Source organism: Microtus oregoni, unplaced genomic scaffold, assembly GCF_018167655.1.
Source record: "Microtus oregoni isolate MIOR12 unplaced genomic scaffold, Mior012 000008F_ref0000371, whole genome shotgun sequence".
NCBI lineage: Eukaryota > Metazoa > Chordata > Mammalia > Rodentia > Cricetidae > Microtus > Microtus oregoni.
Genome location: NW_024543067.1, coordinates 23952592 through 23971326, shown reverse-complemented (window position 1 = coordinate 23971326; position 18735 = coordinate 23952592).

Here is an 18735-nt window from a genome sequence, read left to right as displayed (position 1 = left end):
GATATCTATGCTCCTCCGTAAATTGATCTAAGCTACATTTTTAAATATCTATATTTGGGTGAATTTTTATTTTATATTTTCTGGTCTTTACTGATTGTGACAATTTTTAATATATTAAGTTCTTCCCATGATCCAAAGATTATTTTTCTTATGGATACTAACCTTGAATTTTACAGTTCTGACTCAAAGTTTTCATCTTCCATAAATTATTCCCAACTTTTCCAGAGGAAGTGGTCACTTGTTTATTCCTAATTATGGACATCTGCATGAGGTTTAAACTAACAAACATATTTTGTGAAGAATTAGCTGTGTTTACAGAAAACCAGGAGAGCCATTTGCTCCAGTTCTTGGCAACCACAGAGCCTGACATTTGCTCACTTTACCTAACTGAAAATAGTTACCCTAGAAATCCTTTATCTGTGTTTTCTGGGAACTTTTTGAGATCAGAAGTACAATGAGCAGTTCATTTTAGAAAGATATGGGTGGACATTTCACTGATTTAAAATACATATTTGTGGTCGTAATGATAACTAAGTCAAGAAGTTTTGCCTCAAGGTCCAAATCAGGAGCAGAAGGGGAGAGAATGAACGTGAGCAAGGAAGACAGGACCATGAGGGGTACACCCACCCACTGAGCCAGTGGGGCTGATCTATTGGGAGCACACCAAGGCCAGCTGGACGGGGACTGAAAAAGCATGGGATAAAACCAGACTCTCTGAACATGGCGGACAATGAGGGCTGCTGAGAAGCCAAGGACAATGGCACTGGGTTTTGATCCTACTGCATGAACTGGCTTTGTGGGAGCCTAGCCTGTTTGGATGCTCACCTTTCTAGACCTGGAAGGAGGTGGGAGGACCTTGGACTTCCCACAGGGCAGGGAACCCTGACTGCTCTTAGGACTGGAGAGGGATGGGGAAAGGTGTGGGGGGAGGGGGAGAGGAGTAGGGGAAGGGGGTGGGAAATGGGAGGCGGGGAGGAGGCAGAAATTTTTTCAATAAAAAAAAAATCCAGGGTAACTGTGGTATTTTTGGCAACGACCTTTGTCCCATTCCTGTGTTGGTGCTCAGAATGTGTTTGAGTGCACAGGAGATACCCATTATCTTCATTTTTAAAATGTGCTTGCTAAATGTTTGTTTGGTGATATTTTACTCTTTTGACTCTTTTTTTAATTAATTAATTAATTAATTAAAACTTTCCACATCCTCTCCTCCTCCCATTTTGTTGTAGGAGCTGCGGGCTATGTTCTGGCACCCGGCCGCCCGCACGGCTAGCTTTACCCGAAATAACAACACACAAATTGTATACTTTTAAACACTGCTTGGCCCACTAGCTCTAGCCTCTTACGGGCTAATTCTCATATTTTGACTAACCCATTGTTAGTAATCTGTGTAGCACCAGTCTTACCAGGAAAGATTCAGCATGTCTGACCTGGTGGCTTGCTTCATCATGTCTGCCCCGGAGAGAGCTGCATGGCGTCTGCCTCAGAGAGCAAATCTATTGAGTCTGAGCTTACTTCCTCTTCCTCCCAGCATTCTGTTCTGTTTACTCCACCCACCTATGTTCTAACCTATAAAAGGCGCCAAGGCAGTTTCTTTATTAGCCAATGACCTTCCCCCATCACCATTTCCCTTCCACTCCCTCCCACTCCCTCTCCCTCTCCCTCTCCAGTCCTAAGATCAGTCAGGGTTTCCTGCCCTGTGGGAAGTCCAAGGTCCTCCCACCTCCATCCAGGTCTAATAAGGTGAGCATCCAAACAGACTAGTCTCCCACAAGGCCAGTTCATGCAGTAGAATCAAACTCAGTGCTATTGTCCTTGGCTTCTCAGTCAGCCTTCATTGTCAGCCACATTCAGAGAGTCCAGGTTGATCAAATGTTCCATCAGTTCCAGTCCATCTGGCCTTGGTGAGCTCCCATTAGATCAGTCCCATTGTCTCAGTGGGTGTACGCACCCCTTGCAGTCCTGACTTTCTTGCTCATGTTCTCCATTTTTCTGCTCCTCATTTGGACCTTGGGAGCTCAGTCGAGTGCTCCAATGTGGGTCTCTGTCTCTATCTCCATCCATCGCCAGATGAAGGTTCTATGGTGATATGCAAGATATTCATCAGTGTGGCTATAGGATAAGGCCAGTATAGGCAGCCTCTCCTCTGCTGGCCACGGAACTATTTGGGGAAATCCCCTTGGCTACCTGGGAACCCCTCTAGAGCCAAGACTCTAGCCAACCCTAAAATGGTTCCCTTGGTTAAGATAACTTCTTCCCTGCTCCCATATCCACCCTTCCTCCATCTGAATTATCCCATTCCCCCAAGCGCTCCCCAATCTTCACCTTCTCCCTTCTCTCTCCCCATATCCCCTTCCCCTAAACCCACTCCATCCCCGTGCTCCCAACTTTTGCCCGACGATCTTTTCAACTTCCAATATCCAGGAGGATAAATATATGTTTTTCTTTGAGTTTACCTTCTTATTTAGCTTCTCTAGGATCATGAACTATAGGCTCAATGTCCTTTGTTTATGGCTAGAACCCGCTTATGAGTGAGTACATACCATATTCCTCTTTTTGGGTCCAGGTTACTTCACTCAGGATAGTGTTTTCTATTTCCATCCATTTGCATGCAAAGTTCAAGGAAACTGGGAGTCAATCTACCTCAAGGTCCAGCAATTCCACTCTTGGGAATATACCCAAGAGATGCCCAATCATACTACAAAAGCATATATTCAACTATGTTCATAGCAGCACTATTTGTAAAAGCCAGAACCTGGAAACAACCTAGGTGCTTCTCAATAGAAAAATGGATAAAGAAGGTGTGGCACATATATAATTTAAAGTTCTACTCAGTGGTAAATAAAACAATGGTATCTTTTGACTCTTTTAGGCATTATACCCCCCAATTCCCAAATCAATCACACATGAAAGCTTGTTCTTAGTAATGAATGCTTGGCTTTAGTTTGGCTTGTTTCTTGCCAGATTTTCTTAACTTTAATTATCCTGACTACTTTTTGCCTCTGAAATTTTATATTTATCTATTTCCATAATCTTATTTTCACTCTTATACTGTGGTTTGCTGGGTGGCTGGGCCCTGATGTCTTCTCTCCTTGTTCTCTTGCTCCTCTTCACTTCCAGATTTCTCTTCCTATTTATACTCTCTGCCTGCCAGCACTGCCTATCCTTGTTTCTTCCTTGCTATTGGGTGTTCAACTCTTTATTAGACCATTGGGTGTTTTAGACAGGAAAATAGTTATAGTTTCACAGAGTTACACAAATACAGCATAAACAAAGCAACATTCATTAAAATAATATTGCCTAATATTTCCTCTTTTTTTCTTTCTAAATAAAAATGAAAAGTTTTGGCTTTAACATAGTAAAACTATTTATAAGAACAATTATCACACAAAGATTATATTCACAGTGTGCTGAATTCCAATTCATTTGTGTCTAGTTAATTTAAAGAAAATACTCCTTAATATAGTCTATCCTATTAAATTCAAAATTTTATACCTAACTTACTTTCTTTCATATGTAAGAAAAACTGCAACTATAGCTATCTACTCTTCAATTCCATCAAAGACTCCAGAAAGATATAATATTTTTAAATAAACAAAAATGCATTGCAAGCACCATTTAAAACCCAAGAAATGACAGAGACATCTGACTGCCTGGATAGTCACCCAAATTTCCTTTACAGTTTTGGGACATCCATCTTCAGTCTACAGGCTCATAGTATCTGGCAGACTTTTCAATAAAGCTGGAAATTTGAGAGACTGTCCCCCTATATTGGCAGTTTGCCAGCCACTTTCCTCTGTGTCCTGCAAAATGTCGGGCTGTTTCTTCTATGAAGCAGGACCCTGAAAGACCATTTTACTTTGTTTGGGCAAAGTTTGCAACAATCACCTTCCTGTGGGTTTTGCATGTCTTGTCTGCACAGCACATAGTCTGCAGTCAAAGGCAAGAGTAGTTTTTTTTTTTTCTTATTGCTAACCTTGCCATAATGAAAACAAATTCCATAAGGAAGCTTCTTTAATGTTCATATCTTCTTCTAAGCAAATTGATGCGGACAGGAGCAATGCATTTCATTGTCATGAAAAACATTAAATTAACAAAAAAATATAAATGTTATAATCTATAGGTCTTTAAAGTATTGAAAGACTGATGAATATGATTAAAATCACCTGTATGAAACTCTTAAGGAATTGATAACAGAATATAAAAAAGTGTATGTCCAAACAAACCTAAAAGGAGTCAGCAATTGAAATCAAAATTTTAAGTGCTGCCAGGGCATTTAATTGGCTATGAGGTATTTATTTATTTATTTATTTATTATCTATCTAAAATATATATCTGTATTATCTGAAAAACATGCCTGGCATATCTATAAGTGTTATTGATATAGGTGACTAAATATTGACCTGTGCTTCCTGATTATACTAAATAGTTCATAAAAAATAGATTTCAAAAACTAGAAATTTATCTTACATTTTAAATGAACTGTATAGGTACAATATGTTAAACAAGAGTAGAAACATATATACATACATACATACATACACACACACACGCACACACACACACACACATATATATATATGTTGTAGCAGAAATAATCTTAAATTGGTATCAATATACAAAAAATCCTTTAAGCAAGAGTAGAAACATATATTGTATATTATAATAAAAATTACTTTAAATTTGAATCAATATACAAAAGTACTTTAAGCAAGAGCAGAAATATAAAGCATAACAAAATTGACTTTGAATTTGTATTCATATACCAAAATTCATGCCAAAGCAAAATATCTGAGATTAAAAGCTGTGGTTTTTATCCTATATTTTTATATTACCCTAAATTATAACAAACATCCATGGGCCACTAAATAACCAAAAGCTTCCCATAACCCAGCTCTTGGAATGTTGTCATCATTTTCTCTAGACTGCTTTTTGCTGAATCCAGGTAAAAGCATCTTTGGGACTCATAGAGATAATTTTGAGATAATGGTGAAAGACCCCTGGTTTGAGGAAACTCTCACTCAAGTCTCGGGATAACAGGAGCCCTCCCCCCCCCCCCCCCAGTAACTCACAAGAGATTGTCATTGCTGCAATCACATGAGGTTTATTTGACAGGACAGGAACCAGTGCACTGGGGCCGAGATTCATAACCCACACAGGACAGGAGTTCGACCCCGAGTAGCTGGGAGAAGGGGTATTTAAGGGAAGAGACCACAACCCAGTAATCCAAAGTGTGTAGGAGGGCATCATTGAAAATTCCAAAAATACCAGTGATAATCACAAGAGGTTAACTCCCTGTTTCTCAAGATTATTCTCAAGATTATAATCTAATTTTATCTTCAGCTAGTTCCTGAAACAGAGTCACTGAACCTAGATTTTTGGCTCTATTTTTCCTGCTAGAGGGGTCTGGATTTATCCAGGTCTTTCAATGGTTTATTGTGAGAAGACCACCTATAACCTTTATTGATAGATATCACCTGCCAAATTTTAGGAGGCCTCCCCTGATCGAACCAGATACATATCAACCTTAAACAAATTCACAGCCGCTTGTTTCTTGTCGAAATAAAGGCAAAAGTGTTTCTGCAAAGCATTTTTTATTTTCATTTGGCAAATACATATTTCGACTCTTTTAAAGGCAAGGAATTCTTACAATATCTATGCTGGTTTACTGCAACAATCCCTCTTTCAATTTCAGGTCTCTTAGCAGCTGTCCTTTGCTTTTCAGCAATCAAAAAATTCAAAATCAACACAGAAGCATACAGGATTGAGACTCCCTGTGTGTTTTCCATTTTTACCTGGCTTTTAAAATAGACTTTATTATTTTTTTCTTTCTGTGAGTGCTTGTACCCATTTTCTTTTTTAAGTTTTTTTTTTTCCCATTTGCACCTCTTTTACTATGTATCTTTTAGACTTTTTGACAGCTTTTACAAACTTTAGAATGTTAAACTACACATTGGTTGTCCTCATGCAGATCTATTGGCTGGCTTTTCCCACTACTTGGGTCATAAAAACTAAGGCTGGAGCTCATGACCCTGTCAGAAGCTTGTGACCAAGAACTATGTTAAACCTTTCTAATTAAGAAAGCCAGTACCTGTGCTGTCACAAGCGGTTTTTACTGAGCTTGTCATTTCTAATTCTTGTTTAGCCCTGCCAGCTGTACAGACATGCCTCTTAAAGGAGCTGTGTTTCTTTTTTTCTGTTTTTCCAGCTTTCTCAGCCTTATGGAAATAAAAGCCCCATGTTGGGTTCTAAAAAGTCATATGATGTGTTACTCTTTTGGCTTTTGGGGAGGTGACCGACCACTGAGCTCCCAAAGAAATCACACAAGACAGCTTATTCTTAGCTATGAATGCCTGGCCTCCTCTTGACTTTTATTCTTGCCAGTTTTTCTTAAATTATCCTGACTACCTTTTACCTCTGGGCTTTTATCTTTGTAATCTTACCTTTATTGTTAGTCCCTGACTGACTGGGTGGCTAGGTTGCTGGAGGGCTGGGTTTCTGGATGTCTGGGTAGCTGGGCCCTGAAGTCTTCCTTTCCCGGTCCTCTTGCTGCTTCTCTCATTCAGAGTTTTCCTTTTATTTATATTCTCTGCCTGTCTGTCAGTCCTGCCTGTTCTTGCTCCTGTCTTGCTGCTGTCCATTCAGCTCCTTATTAGACTGTCAGTTGTTTTAGATATGCAAAGAATCACAACTTTACAGAGTTAAATAAATACAGCATAAACAAAAGTAACACACCTTAAAATAATATTGCCCAACAAATGTTATCAGGAAATTTTTAACTTTCAGTTCATTAAAATTGAATAGCTGTTGCCTTTCCAAGGTTTGAATGCTAGAATCCACCTATGCCTTCCACAGCTATTGATTGAATATTTTTGGAACAAAAGTCAGGATGTGTTTACTTCATTTGGAGAAACATTCACTTCCAGTAATGTATGTCAAAAGTAAACTTTAAACAATGCAATTTGTCATTTTATTAACACAAATAAGTTTTTAAATCTTATAAATATATTTGGTCCAATTTTTTATTCTTTTTTTCCTGGAGCTTCATAAAATATTGGGTATATTTTCAGTTTGTGTATCAAGGTAAGTGTACTGGCTAATTTCATGTCAGCATGACACAAACTAGAGTCATTTTAGAAGAGAGAGCCTTAGCTGAAAAAAATTAACCTAACCAAACTGACCTTTGGCAAATTATGTGTGTTTTCTTGATTGAAAATATATGTGGTAGGGCTCATTGAAGTGGATGTTTCTGGAAGCTATAAGAAAGCAGGGTGAACAAGCCATGACGAGCAAGCCACTAAGCAACACAAGTCCATGGACTCTGCATCAGCTTCTGCTTCCAGATCCTGCCTTGAGTGCCCTCAGGGATAGACCATTGCTTCACCATAAGATGCTTCACTCCCAATGTTGCTTTTGGTCATGGTGTTTTATCTCTGCAATAAAAACCATAGCAAAGGCAGTGTATTCATACACAAAGTGTAGTGTGTGTGTGTGTGTGTGTGTGTGTGAGTGTGTAGTCCCAAGGTCAACCAATGGTATTTATCTTCTGGAAGTACCCATCTTTTCTTTCACTGGGATTCAGGGCTTAAAGGTTATGCTAGAAGGCTAGACTAGCTGTTTGGCTAATGAGCCCCAGAATTTCTTAGTCTCAGCTTCTTCAGCATGTTAATTATGAATAGATGTAACTATTGTGCTTTTTATTTGGAAACTAGAGATTAAACTGAAGGCCTCATGATTATGAGGCAAGCAGTTTACACACTAAACTGTCTTCTCAGCCTTTGACATAATCATTTTTCTGTAAAACTTTAGTGATACCCAATTCTATGTTTCTAGATTATTGGTGTCTGTAGAATGAAGAAAAGTGATATAAGCAGTTATTTTAAAATATCACAGTGTAACACAAACAATATTTAAGTTCTATGTAATATTTTGCTCTTGTTACCATATGTATGCAAGAATGCCTTATTCATTTGATCCTAGCATCACTTTGCAGATGTTAAAGTTGAGTTTGAGAAGTTATGTCACTTGTCCAAAGTTGCAGGGTAATATGATATAAATGTCTTTATGGTGCTGGTGTCTAGTGACTTCAGGTTAATTTTACTTCCTGTTTCAGGTTTGCCTTTACATTCACAGTTAGCAAATCTTAAATATATTTAAATACATGTTTTCCTCAATTAAGTTAGAAAATATTACTCTAAAAATGGCAGCTTTTTTCTCAATGAACAATGAGTGTCTTCAAATGTTCTCTGAAATCTTTTTTTTTTTCTGTCTAGACCTTTCAGTGCTTCCAATATTTTTCCGGTTGGGGGAAAAAGAATCAGGGTGTCTGAATTCTCCCTGAGAATAAAAGCAAGGCATTATGGAAAATCTAGAAGCAATTATGAAGGGATTTTTAAATATGTAACTATAGGTTGCCATATTCATTTTATTGAATGTATATGATCTTCATTATCTACAATGACTGTGACTAAGTATTAACTATGCTTTCTAGTAGGAGTAAATGTTTCATTGTTTTTAATGGAACCACTCAGGAACTTGAGTCATCCAGGAGTCCCAACTTGCATTAATTACAGTGACTGATGAATCTATTAAGAATGTGAAACATGCTAGTTTAGGGAATATAACCGACAGAATAACAAGCAAAAGTTATTTGGGGCAAGTAAAATTTCAGTAAAATACATGTTAGAGCTAAAGTTGAGTCAGTCTGAATGGCTAGCCTACATTTAAAGTGACAGATTACAGTTGACTAGAAGTGTTTTGACATTTGCAGTTGACCAAAATACAATAAACTGCAAAAGAGAGATTTTGATGACCAGGTGTTCCAAAAAATTAATACGGATATATTTTAGGTGGGTCAGCATAGCTCTGTATACAGAAAAAAATTAAAATAGACTGACATGAATTTTCCTGCCATCTCACTCTTCTAACACTGCCCCCACCACTTCTTACATTCTTCTAACACTACTAATTACTTGTCTAGAAATAGATTCTAAATTATTAACTGTGCATATATGGAGAATACAGAGTGAAGGTAGAAGAAGACCATAAACGCTAGAAGAAAGGTGTGGTGTTTACAATGCTAAAGGAGATCAGTGCTGTGAGAAAAAGGTCTGTACCCTGTCAATTATATTTTAAATAAAAGCTGATTGGCCAGTAGCCAGGCAGAAAGTATAGGCAGGGCAATGAGAACAAGAGAATTCTGGGAAGAAGGTACAATCTGCCGTCGTGACCCAGCCACAGAAAAAGAAAGATGTGACTGCCTTGCTGAATAAGGTACCAAGCCACGTGGCTAACATAGACAAGAATAATGGGCTAGTATAAATTATATAAGAAGCCTGATATAATGGGCCAATCAGTTTATAGTTAATGTAGACATCTGTGTGATTTATTTGGGACTTAACTACTGTGGAAACGGGGCAGGACAGAAACCTCAGAAGAGAATGAAGGTGGACATTTACAAAAGGAGTTAGATTGAGGGAAATCTACTGTCCTGCTTGTCCACAGCTGGCATGGACTAGTACACAACTGAATATGTGGATAACAAAAGCAACAGTGCAGACCTTCATGGTGCTGGGATAACACAGACACTTTATAGGCAGATGAATGTTCATGTAGACCTGACTCCAGCTTCTGTGCTCCCCACAGAGAAAACTGGAGAGCAGTGCTTCAAATGGTATGGCTTGTGTATGACTGAAACTACAAGCTTCTGTATACACAGGCTGTGATTTGATTCTCAATTTGTTTTTAACAGTTCATATGTTCCAAAATGATTTTCATCTTTTCCTTTGTATTGCAGAAATTTCCTTTTGTGATTGCTTGAATTATTAACTTGAAAGAAACCCAAACTCTTCATGAGAGTGTCAGTGAGGATTCTTCTGTGGGTATATCTGTGAATGTCATTTCTTAATTGGGTCGTTGAGGTAGAGATATCTACCCTGAGTGTTTTGTTTTAATATATAAAGTAAAAAGAATTAGTAAAGCAGTAAGCATGCACTCATTACTTACTGTTCCTTTTTGCAGCTGATGTGCTGTATCCAGTTTCACTTTAAGTTCTGCTCCCATAGACTAAAATTATAAGATAACATAGACGTTTTATCCTTTAAATTGATGTATAAAGGTTATTTTGTTGTATCAATATAAATATAAAATTAGAACCCCTTCCAATTTTATTTCTTATTCCATTAGGAAAAGTTTGTGTCATTTTGATATTATGCAGAGTAACAGTGATCTAACTTGTACCACCCTCACATTTGACTTGGCTCTCAATTCCCTTTGTGGCCAATACACAGACTCTCATTATCTTACAAAATTAAGACTATTTTCTATTTGTCGTAAGTTTAGAGAAATTTGCAGATCTCTGCCAAAGGGCAAGTAGTTGTAGAAAGAATTCATTCCAGACTCTCCAAGTCTTCTTTGAAGCAACTGAGATTAAGTCAGCCTATTTTTAAGAAATTCAACATTAAAAATTAGTTGATCTTGAAGTAAGGACATAGTAAGCTTGTATAAACTATGGAGAAGTAACAAAAACAACAGAGTTTTTATTAGACTTTTCAGACATGAAATATAGTCACATTCAATTTAAAATAATCAAAATGTGTAGGCTAAAGAATATGCTTCAGGGAGACTAGGTGCACTGCTGTACCTTACATGGAGGGAACAGGGGCCCTTCCTTCTGTGTCACAGTCTATGGGAATTCATGCAGTAATTTCTTTCTAGTTACTACATTTCTTCCTGTGGCCTTTCCTTTTAACCTGTCTTTATTAGTCAATAATTCAACCTATTTCACTATAGGTCATCATACACACACACACACACACACACACACACACACACACACAAGGATGTATACCTTGTTTAGCCTAGATATAGTAAGGAGGGCCTTGGGCCTTCCACAAGACAATGTGCCTTACCCTCTCTGAGGATTAGATAGGGGTGAGATGGGAGGGTGTGTAGAGGGAATGGGAGGAGGGGAGGGTGTGGGAACTTGGTTTGGTATTTTTTTTAAAAATCTAATTTTAAAAAGGCCATGGAATAGGAAAAAATGTGTGAAACTTGGATTTAAGTAGCTTCCATGGGAAGTCACTCAGGTAAAAATAACACACAGTGAATATATAAAAAACAAAAATTTAAATGTTAAAATCAGTCGTTATTTAGAATTTGTTAAGTAGCCATTTATCATAGAGGCCTAAAAGAACAAAGATTCCCAAGTGCTGTGCATACTCTATATGGTTCTTTGTGGTTTCTTCACTGGGCCTCCAGTCTAACAAGTATCCCTCTTCTCCTAGGTACTCCACTGCTGCTGTTTTCATGTTAGGAGTTGTTCAGATTTACGTTCACCTGACAACATGTAGCTCCCATTAGGGTGTGATCAATTCACAGGGCTGCTGTGTGTTTACATTGGTATGGAACCAGGTCCACACAACAATAGCAATGAAACATCAACATCTCAGCAACTGAAAGGTAAAAAAGAGATGACTGTTCTGAGAAGAACAATACACACGGGTCAGACACTGTCATCCTTATGTGTTACACAGAACAAGAGGACTGCAAGGAAGTGGGAGCATAATGTCAAGGAAAGTACCAAGATACCTTGACATTGGGTGTCTGGCAACCCAGGCTCATTAGTGAAAACTTTCATATATGCTCACCACATTTATAGAATTCTTATATATGTGATACTTACCTACTTAAAGAAAGATTTAATTAAATCCCCAAATTAAATCAGATTTTCTTTTCTTGTTCTCATAAAGTACCTCACATTTTTTCTTCCCAGCAATCACAACATTTTATAATGACATAATTATGTTATTGCATGATTGATATCTATATTAAACTCTAACTTGCATTGGTAATTATTGAATATATTTTGAGACCCAAAAAGATAGACGGTTGATGATATTTCATCTTTGAGAACACCTTTTACTTAACATTATTATAATGGCAGTACATTTCTACTTTCTTTTTCTTATTACACTTAGTTTGTGTGTGTGTGTGTGTGTGTGCATGTGTGTGTGTGTGCGTGTGCAGGTGTGTGTATCTGTGCTTTGTGAGAGTTGGCCTTCTTCTCCTACCATGAGAGACCAACAGATTAATTTGTGTCTTCAGTTTGATAGCAGTTGACTTTACCTAATGAGCTACCTCTCATTGGACCCACAATGTTAATCAATCTTCATATCAATTTTGGAGAGCACATATATTCAAACTTTGGAAGAGATGAGAAGAAGGAGTAAAAGGACTATACAATACATAAACCCAACACAACTTAAAAGATTACATTTATTTATTTTATTCCGAACTAACTTTTTATCATGTCTAAGAAAAACTGCAACTGTAACTATCTAGTCTTCAGCTCCATCAAAGACTCCAGAATGACATAACGGTTAAATAAACAAAAAGTGCATTTCAAGCAACTTTTTATAACTCTAGAAATGACAGAGACATCTGACTGCCTCCACAGTCACCCAAAGTTGGGGCATCCATCTTGAGCTTATAGATTCACAGTATCTGGTAGATTTTTCAATAAAGCAGGAAATTAGATGACTGTCCCACATATATTGACAGTTTGTCAGTCACTTTCCTCTGTGTCCTGCAGAATGTCTGCCAGATTTTTCTGTGAAACAGGAACCCTAAAGGACCATCCCACCTTATTTTGGCAAAGTTTGAAGCTGTCACTTTCTTGTAGGTCCTGCTTGTCCAACCTACACAGCACAAAGTCTGCAGTCAAAGGCAAGAGTGGTTTCTTTGCTCATTAACTAGTATTGCCACAATGAAAACAAACTCCAGAAGAAGTTTCTTTAATTCACATATATTCTCTGAAGTAAATTGTTGCTGCCATGTGTCTCATTGACAGGAAAAACTTTAAATTAACAAAACATTTTAAATGCCATATTCTAAAAGTCTTTGAAGTATTTGAATACTATTTATCTATCTAAAATATATTTAAAAATGATCTGGAAATCATACCTAGTATATCTACAAATTTGATTTTTATAGATGACTAACTACTGGTCTGTGTTTCTTGTTTATCCTAGATAGTTCATAATAAAAGTTTTCAAAACCTAGAATTTTACCTTACATTTTTAAAAGAACTGCATTGGTACAATACCTTAAGCAAGAGCAAAAACATATGTACACTATGTTGTAACAAAAATAATATTAAATTGATATCAAAATACAAAATCATTTAAACAAGCATAGAAACATATACAGTGTGTTGTAACAAAAATTACCTTAAGTTTTTACCATTATACAAATATCCTTTAAATAAGAGTGAAAACATAGAGTGTAACAAAATTGACTGAATTTGAAACCATATACCAAAATTCGTGCCAATGAAAATTGAGATTAATAGTTATCTTTTTTTATCCCACATTCCTATATTTACATAAATATAACAAGCATCCATGACCCAACAATAACTAAAGGCTACTGTTCCTTTTCTCTTGGGAATGTGGATGGTTCTCTAGACTGATTCCTGCTGAATGTGTGTGATGTATTTTTAGGGTCCCAGAGAGGAAATTTGAAATAATGGCTAAATCCAGGGAAGACCATTTATAATCTTTCTTGATAGATATCACCTTTCAAGTTTCAGGAGATCGTCCATGATCAAATCTGGGAACAAAAGCAAAACCTCTTCTCTAAAGCATTTTTTGATTTCCATCTGACAAATGTATTTCTTGACTTTTTTCAAAGTTAAGGCATTCTTACAATATCTAGAATGGTTCATTTCAATAGTCCCTCTTTCATTTCCAGGTCTCTTAGTAGGTGCCCTTTGCTCTTTAGCAATCAAAAAATTCAAAATCAATTCAGTAACATATAGGATCCAGAATTCCTGTGTGTTTCCCATCTTTATGTGGCTTTTTTCCTTTATATTATTTTGTCTCTTTAAAGACTTTATTAATTTTAATCTATTTATTTCTTTTTGTAACTGTTTATAACCATTTTCTTTCTTTTGTTCTTAAGTGTGGGCATTTTGTAAAACACATTGGTACCTGTTTAAAGGTGTTATTTCCATCTGGACCTCTGTCTTGTACTGCATATCTTTCAGCCTTTATTGACCACACAAGCAAGCTTGAGACTGTTAAGCTACACCTGGCTCCTCTGCCTGCTCTACAGCCTGGATCTGCCCACTCTCAGGTTGGGTTGTGCAGCCAAACCTAAAATTTATACCCTGGCCAGAGGTACATGACCAAGAACTACATTGAGCCTTCATAGCTGTGAAAACTTGTGTAAGTGTTGCTACAAGGTGTTTTTACTTAGCTTCCCTTTGCTAGGTTCTATTTTTTGCTGCGGGCTGAATATCAATGCCTTGTAAAGGACCCCTCTTCTTTTTCTTCCCTCTTTCTCTCTTTTTCAAAAAAATTAATTGAATTTTCTCAGGCCCTAGATGGATATGGATATTTGGCTCCTTGATGGTATGCCAAAATATTGTGTGATGTTGCACTCTTTTGATTATTTGAGGGGCCCATCACCGGACTCCCAAATAAATCACACATAGTGGCTTATTCTTACTTTTAAATGCCTGGTCTTAACATGGCTTGTTTCTTGCTAGTTTTTCTTAACTTAAATTATTGTGTCTGTTTTTTGTCTTTGGACTTTTTCATTCCTTCTGTATATCTTACTTTCACTCTTACTCCATGACTGGCTGGGTGACTGGCTTGTGGTGGCTGGATGAATAGATGGCTGTATGTCTAGGTGACTGGCCCCTGACATCCTCCCACCTTGGTCTCTCATTGCTCTTCCTCTTCCTTTCTTCTCCTGCTATTTATACTCTCTATCTGCCAGCTGCACCTATCCTTTCTCCTGCCTTGCTATTGACAATTCAGCTCTGTATTAAACTGTCAGGTGTTTTAGACAGGTAGAGAATCACAAATTTAAGCTGTGTTTGAATCACAGTTATTGTGATTTAACTTTATTTAAATCTATTTAACTCTATTTAAATCACAATAGAGTTAAACAAACGCAGCATAAATAAAAGTCATACACTGATGGAGGAAGGTCATTGGTTAAAAAAAAATAAAGAAACTGCTTGGCTGGCCCTCATAGGTTAGAACACAGGTGGGTGGAGAAAACAGAAAAGAATGCTGGGAGGAAGAGGAAGTGAGATCAGACTCGACAGCTCTGCTCTGGAGCAGAGACGACATGCTCCCATCTCCAGGGCGTTCGCGATATCTCTGCTCTCTGAGGCACATGCGATGAAGCTCTGACCCAGGATGGATGTAGGCTAGAATCTCCCTGGTAAGCGCACCTAGCTGTGCTACATAGAATATTAGAAATGGGCTAGTCCAGGTGCGAGAGCTAGCCTAGAAGAGGCTAGATAGAAATGGGCCAAGCGGTGTTTAAAAGAATACAGTTTCCATGTAATTATTTCAGGTAAAGCTAGCCGTGGGGGCTGCTGGGTGCCGGGGACGCAGCCCGCCGCTCCTACTACTACAATACACCTGAAAATAATATTCTCCCAACCCAAGTATTTTTGTCTATGATATCAGTTCAAATAATTTCTGCATGGTCTGTTCTCTTTTTCATTCTCAAGACAGTAAACAAATATAGTTCTTTACAAATATTTTTGTTTTTAATGTTTGCTGAGTCAAATGAAAAGGAGTGTACATCATTACCTAGGATTCTAATTTTCTTCAGTTTACTGTTGAATTTGTGATTGATTTTGAGTTGAATTTCAATTTTGTACATGGTACTAGAAGCAGATTAGGGTTTTTTATTCTGTTTATTTTTTATTTTGTGCATTGATGTCAAGCTAGCCTTTGTACTCTGCTTGAAATCAATGCCTTACTTTTCTGGTATGCACAGTCAATCTTTTTTCTGTCATATGCCAATACACTGCCTTGATGACTGTAGTGTTTATACTGTGCATTGAGGTCAGGCTACATAAATTGTCCAATGACATTGTTTTAAGAGTGTTTGAATTTCATGGGGTCTTTTTAATTATCATGTAGATTTCAGAATTAGATTACCCGATTTTATAAATTAAAAAAAGAACACTGGAATTTGATTGAAGATTGATTCATATGGATGGATTATTGAGAACTGGCTTCTTATGGATATTGGCCTTTCAGATATATGAACATAGATGAATCTTTTATCTTTATGTCTTTTTAATTTCTCTCAACAATAACAGTGTTTACACCTTTCATTTTGCTTATTTATGACTACTTTGTTATTTCTTGCCTTATTGAAATTGCTACTTTTATTTTTTGTATTTTTGTTATTCTTTGCTAGTATGCATATTAAAAACTTGCTAAATTTAGCTAACACTTCTAACAGACTTTGGAAGATTTCAAAGATATTTTTGACATGACCACTTTGTCTACTGAGAGATGGACTGCCTTCTTAATTTTCCTTTTTTTTTAATCTGAAGATGTTTTAATTATTTTCCTTGCCATAGTGTTTCAATTACAATATTCAGTAAATAGTTGAGAGGGATGAGTTTGCTGTATTCCTAATCTTAAAAAGAAAACAATGTCCTAATACCAAACATAATGATTTAGTTTTTGAAAGAAGTTCCTTATCAGTTTGCTATCATTTCATCATTAGCTAAGAGTTTTTTAAATAAACAAATATGAATGTTATTTTCATCATATTTTTGAATTTATTATTATATTTTAAAGACTATTAATATGATAGCTAATATTGAAAAATTTCAAATGTTAATTTATTCTTGTGTTTCTTGGAATATTCAATATTTGGATTATTTCTTTTGAACATTATTTGGATTATTTAAAACCAATGAGTTGTATATAGGTTTGTGGAAATATTGATCTCTGGACATCGCTTTGTAATATTTTTCTTACATTTCCTGTGAGGCTAATAATGGAATTATTAACGAATTAGAAAAGTATCTCAAGCTATTCCAGTTTTGGAAATGTTTGCCTAGGATTGGTGTCACTTCTGACAAGAGTAAACCTTTGAAATATCTAAATATAATCGTGGACATTTTTCTTTATCTTTTGAGTGTTCTGCTTTTATATTATATAATTTGATTCTTTGTTGCTTTATACTTTAATATTTAGAACTGGTATATATTCTTCCTGGTGTTACCTCTATTGTTGATGTAAAGAAACAATATTCTTGTACCTTCTTCATCATTTCCTCTAATCTTTCCAGGAAGCTCACTTCTTAGATTCAGGCAATTTCTCACAGCACGTGAAGATCAGTTCCTTCATTAAAAATTTCACACAGATCTTCCATATATGGAAAATTATTCTTGTGCCTCTGTTCTATCAAGACAACTTTGTCTTTGCTCAGAACCCTATCTACTTTGGCCAGAGAATTCATAGCTATCTTCTATATATAGAAAAAAATGCCAACATCTACTTGTGTTTCTTCTGACCCATCTAGAAATAAAATTGTAACCTCTTATAAAATTCCCTAATAAAAACAACCAAGGATATTATTACTAACCATTTGAAACTGCTCCTTTAAGAAACTGATGTCATGTTGTTGGGACTGTTAGCTCAGTTGCTATAACACTTTCTTAGCATATGTGAAGTCATGAACTAGTTCTCAGAACCACACCAAGCAAACAACCAGACAGAAGCATGTTTTTATACTTCTGTTTTAACTCAAATCATTGAAAAATAAGGATAGAGAACACATGAATAATATAACAAATACGTAGCTAACATCTAAAATTGTTTACTATTCTGGTTGCAGAGAAATAAAGGCTCTGCAAACATTTATAACCTCACCATGACTCCAATTTGATGTATTGTTACCAATTCGTGAAGGGAAACCGATGTTATCATTGTCTTGTGCAGTATTGCCATAGGTGAATATATATGTGAAGTATTGTCATAGGTGAATATACTTGAAACAAAACAGAATTTTTTTTTTAACCACTTCTGAAAATGTTTGGTGGCCCAGTTTCATTCTGGTACAAAGTTCCAAATATCTAATCTTTCTCCAAGCTTATATATTCAAATAATTGTCCTCTTCCCTTTTCATCTCGTTCTTATGGTATCTTTTTATCATTGCATATCCCATCTCTCCTTTCCTGGGCTTCATCCCTATCTTTCAGCATCCAATAGGCCTCAGTCACAAACAGAGCATGTGAGGACAAATTTCTCAGCTGCAGTTCTCTCTACATGCTTTTCAGTTAAGCCACACAATGCTCTTGTTTCACAGTCACAAACTCTATGATTTCCAATTGTGGCATGCCTCTGCTTGCATCTCAAGTATTTGACTGAAAATAGACAACAGAGATTTGATGCAAATATCAACATTGTTACTCTTTTCTACACAACACAGATAACCATGTCTTTGTATCTTTTCTTATAAACAGTGTTTAAGTTAGTGTACAAAATAGTAGGTTTTCTTATGCATTTCCAGATATATACATATGTGTGTGTGTGTATATATATATACATATATGTATACAATGATGGTAGTAAGGATTTGTATATGAATGAAATGCAATGATTCATATTCAAATCCTTATTACCATCTTTTGTTCTTTGTCTAACTGGTCGTCTTCTTCTCAGAGAGTACCCTTATTTTCATATTATATGCATGCATGTCTATATTAATCTGAATATATTCAAAATACACAAATATTAATTTAAATTTCTCATGACAGAAAAAGCATGTGATGTTTGTTTTTTCCCTTGCTAGTCTTATTTCTCTGCCTTTTCCCCACTATTTATTTCTTTAAAGATTACTTATTCCAAACTAAATAGGTGGTTTTTTTTTTTCCAGATTGCCCTTCAAGCTGTGACTTTCAAAGGG